General features: G+C 53.1%; 1 pseudogene; it reads left to right on the top strand.

Annotated features, from left to right (window-relative positions):
• The first annotated feature begins 5,200 nt into the window (after positions 1-5,200).
• On the top strand, positions 5,201-6,763 carry LOC129484036 (exonuclease GOR-like; annotated as a pseudogene).

Raw genomic sequence — 6,763 nt, 5'->3', positions numbered from 1 at the left:
TACCACTCGCCTCCCCCAGCCCACCTGAACCTCCGCGGCTTCTGAGAACAAGGCGAACCCCCTGACCCAACAGCCTCCTGACAGTCTTCTGTCCTGGGCATCTTCCCCTTCTGTGGGGCTTTCTGAACCTCCCCACCCCCACCCGATTTTTCCCCCACCCCCCCTGGCAGGCGCCCAATCAATCTTGGTATGAATTTCAACATTGAAAAGAAAAATCATTGAAAAGCAAAGCTGAAAGTCCTCAGCTTCTCAATGCGCGCTTAGCTGTTTTTCGGTAGAGCCACCACAGGGAGGTGGGTGAAGCACTTAGGCTCTAGAATTACACATCTGGGTTCACATTCAAATTCCACCACTTAGTAGCTTTGTAACACTGGACAAATAGCTTCTGCGCGCTTCTGGTTTTTGATCTCCAGCGTGTGATCAGGAGGTCATGGTGAGGAATGAACGAAGCAACACACGGGCAGCCTTAAAACGATGGCACACAGTAGGTGTTCAATAAAGGGTCCAAGTGGTTTCTTCCACCCAGACCAACCAACGACAATGTCCCAATCAGTCAGTCAACTTCCAACTGGGCTCCAAGAGAGAACGAACCATCACGCCTCCCTAAATTCACGTTTCGCTTTTGAATCTGCAGTGAGAGATGACACACTAAGTAGCTAGTTTTGGTGGAGTGCCTGATTTGATAAATGTGCGTCTGGGGGGCGGGGTGGGTGTGTCTGCCTACATAACTAAATTAAACTGAGAATCAGAATGCTTTCTTTGCCATTAATTTACTTTGTGTGTATAAGCCCACACACCCATACATACACGCACACTAACTGTTCCAGAACAAGGAGTTAGTGAACAGCAGGATGTCCACTCTGTCAGACACGTTTCGGGAAGCAATGAAATGGGACGTTTCTGATTGATTTTACCACTCCTCGAAGTTTATTTTCCTTTATGACTTAGACTCCTTCTGTGGAGATTTAACAAATACAAGTCTTTTTTATTGTATGTTATATCATTTAAGTTTTATAATGTATTTAAGTTTTCATTTTAAATAGACCAGTGAAAATTATATATATTTATGGTGTACAACGTGAGGCTTCATATATGTATACATTGTGGAATGACCAAATCAAGCTAATTAACACACTCGTTTCCTCGCATCCTGATTTTATTGTGATGAGAATACTTTGAAAATCTACTCCCACAGCTATTTTCAAGTAAGCAATACATAGTTATTCACTGTAGTCGCCGTGACGCTCAGTAGATCTCTAGAAATATTCCTGCCTGAAATTTGGTATCATTTGACTCACATCTCCCCACACCCTCCCCGGCACCTGCCTCGGGGAAACACCCTTCTGCTCTCTGCAGCTACGATTTCAACGATGTTACGTTCCTCGTATCAGTCAGGTCACGCATTATTCGAATTTTTGTGCTCGCTTTTTAAAAATTTATTATGTATTTATTTACTTTTGGAGGCAGGGTCTCACTCTGTCAAGCAGGCTGGAGTACAGTGACACCAACACGGCTCACCACGGCCTCCACCTCCCGGGTTCAAGAGATCTTCCCACTTGAGTCTCCTGAGTAGCGAGGACTAAGGCGTCCAACACCACACCTGTCTAATGTTTGTTTTTTTTGGTAGAGATGGGATTTCACCACGTCGCCCAGTTTGATCTCCAACTCCTGGGCTGAAGTGCTCCACCTGCCTTGGACTCCCAAAGTGGTGGGATTACAGTCACGAGCCTCCGTGCCTGGCCTTTGCTTTATTTCACTCACTGTAACCTCCTGTAGACTCATTCATGTTGCAGATGATACGATTTCTTTAATTTGTGAGGCTTCATAGTATTCTATAGGGTATATAGAACTGTTTTAGTGTTGTTGTTTTGCTCTCTTTTGAGACAGCGTTTCGCTCTTGTCGCCCAGGTTGGGGTGCATTGGCTTGATATCGGCTCGCTAGATCCCCTGTCTCCCAGGTTCAAGTGAGTCTCCTGCCTCAGCTGAGATCAGAAAGGCAGAATCTGCCTCCCGGGTTCAAGTGATTCTCCTCCCTCGGCTGAGATAAAGAGGCAGAATTACCATGCCCAGCTCACTTTGTGTCTCTGGTACAGACGGGGTCCCACCACGTTGGCCAGGCGGGTCTTGAACTCCTGACCTCAAATGATCAGCCATGCTTGGCCTCCCAGTGTACTGGCTTTACAGGTGTGAGCCACTGCGCCCTGGGCCTCATTGTGGTTTCAGTTTGCCACACTGGTCTGTAATGGGAGACTGCACGGACGAATTAGTTGGGCTGCAGGCCTCAACAGGCAATAAGGTAAACATCAGGAAATCAGCAATGTACTCAGAAGAGAATAGTTTTACAGCACCCAAGAGAAGTCAAACATCTGTAGTGGTCATAGAAATGTAATGAAAATGTAAGTGAGGCAGTATTTAAATCACTACTTTTGTCAGAAACACTCTTCCCAATTCTGACAAAAGTGTGGTATTTTGAGGCAGCATTGAATTGATAAAATACGTATCTGAAATAGGTATTGATACATGTCAATTGTCACGGAAACCTTCGTGTCCTTGTATTGAGGCATCTCAAGCTTGCATAGTGTGTCTAAGTAAACTGCCCAAAAGAACCTGAATCAAATACACAAAGAGGTTATTTCCCCACTAGAATATTTTATTATATCTTAAGCTGTAGGGTGCGTGTGCCCAAAGAGCTCGCTTCTTCCATAGGTATCCACGTGCCATGCTGACCTGCTGCACCCAACATCCCATCATTTACGTTCGGTATTTCTCCCAATGCTATCCCTGACCCCGCCCTCCACCCCGTGACAGGCCCCAGTGTGTAACGTTCCCCACCCTGTGACCGAGTGTTCTCATTGTTCAATTCTCAACTGCGAGTGAGAACGCGGGGTGTTTGGTTTTCTGTCCTTGTGACAGTTTGCTCAGAATGATGGTTTCCGGCTCCGCCCATGTCCCTGCAAAGGACATGAACCTATCCTTTTTGGTGGCTGCGTAGAAATCCTTGGTGTTCATGGGCCACATTGCCTTAATGCAGTCTATCATCGTCGATGGACAATTGGGTAGGGTTCCAAGTCATTGCATTCTGAATAGTGCTGCCATAAACGTACGTGTGCATGTGTCTTTACACTGGCATGATTTCTAAACCTTCGGGTGTATACCCGGTAATGGGGTCGCTGGGTCAAATGGTATGTCTACTTCTAGATCCTTGAGGAATGGCCACACTGTCTTCCACCATGTTTGAACTAGTTTACACTCCCACCAACCTAGGCAAACAGGGTCTGGAATGCACCTCCAGCAAACTCCAACGGATCTGCAGCTGAGGGACCTGACTCTTAGAAGGAAAACTAATAAACAGAAAGGAATAGCATCAGCCTCAGCAAAAAGGACATACACTCCATAACCCCATCGGCAGGTCACCAGCATCAATGAGCAAAGGTAGGGAAAACCGCAAAGATGGGGAGGAGCCAGAGCAGAAAAGCGGAACACTCTCCAAACCAGAAGGCCTCTTCTGCTCCAGAGTCTCGCTCTGCCCCCCAGGCTGGAGTGCAGTGGCGCCATCTCGGCTCACTGCAACCTCTGACTCCTGGGTTCCATTCCCCTACCTCAGCATCCCGAGTTGCGGGGATTATCGGCACCCGCCATCATGCCCGGCTGATGTTCGCATTTTTCGTTTGCATTTTAGACAGGATCGGGATCCCTCCTGTTTAAAAGTTCCACTGAATCTCTGCTCGTGAGTACAGCTGATCTGTGCGCAATGGTTTCCACAGCATTTGCTTTTCGTAGCCACTGCAGGATTCACCTTCCGTATCTTCTCATCTCCTCTGAAAACCAGCTATACATTGGTAAACGGCTGATTCCTTTGGGGCAGTGTCCTTACAAGCTTTTCCTAAAACCTCAGTGACTTCTTTGTTATTCCGCCCGAGTTCACCATACATTTGATGTTTGTTCCTGCTGCAATTTTAGCGGAATTCATGTTGCTCTGATAGGAGTCCTTTTCAACCGATGTCTCATCCTTCTTAGTGCCTCAGTCTAGATCTAGTTCAGGAAGGTTCTAACAAGTTAGCACAAGTTAATTTTAGTGCAAACAAATTGAAATCCATGCATAGAGTTTCTGCATGTACATTTTCTATGAAGTTTTTGAAGACCCCGTGGGTTGAACGTTGCCCACGTCCTGGGAGAGAAGTGGTTGCGGTCCGCTTCCTGTCCTCAAGCTGCCCACGGTGGAGGAGTGCACAGAGCAGGGAAAGGCAAGCCCAGACAGATCCTGCCCACTAGCAGGCAGCAGCAGACGGCTGGCCCAGTCCCGGCTCCGTGGGGGTGCTGTGTGGGCCCGAGCAAGTTGAGCAACCTCCCTGAAACTCAATGTGCGGCTATGTGGCTCAGTTCCACCAGCCATTATGGTACTGCTGAGCAGGGACACTTAATCACCTCAGGAAAAGCAAGCTAGCTCCAAGGTTAGCAACCAGGAGTTCGGGTTGCTTCCATTAGCAGACCCTGAGCCCCCCCGCAAGCTGGAGTCTGGTGGAAGATGAGGTTCAGTGTGATTGGATGGAAGTAGCAACGTAATGAAGGACAAGTCCCACCCTCTCTCACAGAAGAGCCCTGTGCGTATATAAAGGCGGTGCGCCTCCGCGGCGGCACTCCTTGAAGCCGCCAGTTGGGAGAGGAGCAGAGCCACGCAGGTGCTCCCGAAGGCAGCGAGATGTTGCGAGCCACAGCTCCCTGCTGGTTCCCACCTGGCTATCCAGAAGCGAATAAGGCGGCCGAGGAGGCGGCCCTCGAGGCTCCAGAATTCCCACTGCCCTCTCATCAGCCTGCCCAGAGCTTCGGGCTCTGGGTGCCCCAGATGTACAAGCGGGCCTCAGCATCTGTGGGGATCCAGACGGAGCCCGAGAATACGGGTCCGGCTGTGCCCCCTGCGTGGCCCGAGATGGTGACGGAGGCTTGGTGCTTCCCCGCGCAGCGGGGATCGGCCTGCTGCCTGCCAGCCGCCCCAAAGCTGGCAGAGAGACCCTCCGCAGTCCGCATCTCAGCCCCCAGGGAGAGGAAGAGGATCGCCCACTTTCACAGCCCTTGCTTGGCCACCGGTGCCACAGATGCCAAGAGAACCCGGGTGGCCAGCGGAAGCCAACGCTCCAATGGCTCCAAGGTCGGCAGACAGCCACGGAAGACGCGCAACAGGTCGGGGATGGCAGACAAGACCTCCACCACCATCAGCTCTAAGCGGATCGTCCGTCGTCCATCCTTAGCGCGTTTGAAGGAACCCATTATCCTCCGAAGGTCGGGGTGCCAAGTCCCCACCGTCATCCGCCGAGGCTATCTCCAACTGTTCACCAAAGAGTGTCTCAAGTTCTGCGCCTCCAAGCAGGAGGCCGAGGAGAAGGCGCTGAACGAGGAGAAGGCGGCCTACGACTGCAGCCCCAACAAGAACGTGTACCTGAACGTGGTCCTGAACACCCTCAAGAGGCTGAAGGGCCTGACCCCCAGCTCCATGCCCGGCCTCAGCAGGGCCGCCCTGTACAGCCGCCTCCAGGAGTTCCTGCTCACCCAGGACCAGCTCAAGGAGAACGGCTACCCCTTCCCGCACCCCGAGCAGCCCGGAGGCGCCGTCCTCTTCACTGGCCAGGGGAAGGGGCCCGGCGACTCCTCCTGCAGGGTCTGCTGCCGTTGTGGCACCGAGTACCTGGTGTCCTCCTCGGGCCGCTGTGTACGCGACCAGTTGTGTTATTATCACTGGGGGCGGGTCCGCTCGAGCCAAGTGGCTGGAGGCCGGGTTAGCCAGTACACCTGCTGTGCAGCGGCTCCTGGCTCCGTGGGCTGCCAGGTGGCAAAGCAGCACGTGCGGGACGGCCGCAAGGACAGCCTCCATGGCTTCGTGAAGACCTTGGAGAAAGAGTGTTCCAGAGACGCTTATCCAGGGATCTACGCCTTGGACTGTGAGATGTGCTACACCACGCACGGCCTGGAGCTGACCCGCGTCACCGTGGTGGACGCCGACATGCGAGTGGTGTACGACACCTTCGTCAAGCCCGACAACGAGATCGTGGACTACAACACCAGGTTCTCCGGAGTGAACGAGGCCGACGTCGCCAACAGGAGCATCACGTTGCCCAAAGTCCAAGCCATCCTGCTGAGCTTTTTCAGCGCCCAAACCATCCTCATCGGGCACAGCCTGGAGAGCGATCTGCTGGCCCTGAAGCTCATCCACAGCACCGTGGTGGACACGGCCGTGCTCTTCCCGCACTACCTGGGTTTCCCCTACAAGCGCTCCCTCAGGAATCTCGCGGCCGACTACCTGGGACACATCATCCAGGACAGCCAGGACGGGCACAACTCCAGCGAGGACGCAAACGCCTGCCTGCAGCTGGTGATGTGGAAGGTCCGACAGCGCGCCCAGATCCAGCGATGCCAGCGGTCCGCCTCTCCCGCCGCCCTGGCCTGTCCTTAGCCCCAGGCCGCTTCCAAAACCGCCCTCAATCCCGAGAGCTAACCCTGTCCACCTCGCCGCAAAGCCAAAGAAACGGGAGCAGCCGGCGGCAGGACAGGGCCAAAAGCCGAGACTAACCCCGACCCCCGACTCCCAGTCCCCCGGAGTGCCTGCCGCGGGCCGTCGCTCCTGTCCCCATCCCTCTGCCCCTCCCGGACCTCCGTCCTTCCACCAATGGGCTCCCCGAGGCCCGAGCCCCCACTCCCAGTCCCCCGAGTCCCTGCCGCGGCCCCTCGCGCCTGTCCCCATCCCTCGGTCCCTCCCAGACCTCTGGCCTTC

The sequence above is a fragment of the Symphalangus syndactylus genome, chromosome 6, assembly GCF_028878055.3.
Source record: "Symphalangus syndactylus isolate Jambi chromosome 6, NHGRI_mSymSyn1-v2.1_pri, whole genome shotgun sequence".
NCBI lineage: Eukaryota > Metazoa > Chordata > Mammalia > Primates > Hylobatidae > Symphalangus > Symphalangus syndactylus.
Note: the sequence above shows the minus strand (reverse complement) of the source record. Positions and strands in the feature narration are given on the sequence as shown.